Below are 511 nucleotides of genomic sequence, written 5' to 3' on the forward strand. Positions count from 1 at the left end.
CCCCATATTTATGCAGGGCAGGACAGGCTGCAGCCGGGGCTGCCCGGGGCTCTTCTAGGCAGAGGCTGGGCTCAGAGCAGGCACCGGCAGCGTTTGGAGGATGCTGGATCCACCCCAAATTTCACTGCAGCTCAGCTCCCAGTGCTGCCACCGCCAGCCACCCGGCAACTACCCCAGCTCTTCCCAGCACATGGGTGGAGGCAGGGCACTGAGCTGGGCGGGGCTGTGGTAGCACTGGGAGCTGAGCTGTGGTGAAATCCAGGGTGGATGCAGCATCCTCCCAGAGCCACCAGTGCCTGATCCAAACTCGGTCCCCGCCAAAAAGAGCCCTACGCAGCCCCGGCTGCAGTGTGCCCCACCCTGCACAGATATGGGGGCACAACTCCTCCTCCTGTGCCCTTCTGGGGTGCAAGCAGCAGCAGGAGCCACTCCCCCACCCTGGGCAATGCCTGCCCCTGCCCTCACCATGGCAATCCTCGTCCATTGGCAAGGAGTCAGGGGAGGGGCACTC

The 511-nt window shown here is 64.6% G+C and overlaps 1 protein-coding gene across 2 annotated transcripts in view; it reads right to left on the reverse strand.

Annotated features, from left to right (window-relative positions):
* OGT (O-linked N-acetylglucosamine (GlcNAc) transferase) overlaps positions 1 to 511 on the reverse strand; it is an 82703-nt gene that overhangs the window by 12526 nt on the left and 69666 nt on the right. The window lies entirely within an intron of this gene.

This window comes from Gavialis gangeticus, unplaced genomic scaffold, assembly GCF_001723915.1.
Source record: "Gavialis gangeticus isolate Ggan-Ray unplaced genomic scaffold, GavGan_comp1, whole genome shotgun sequence".
In the NCBI taxonomy this organism is placed as follows: domain Eukaryota; kingdom Metazoa; phylum Chordata; order Crocodylia; family Gavialidae; genus Gavialis; species Gavialis gangeticus.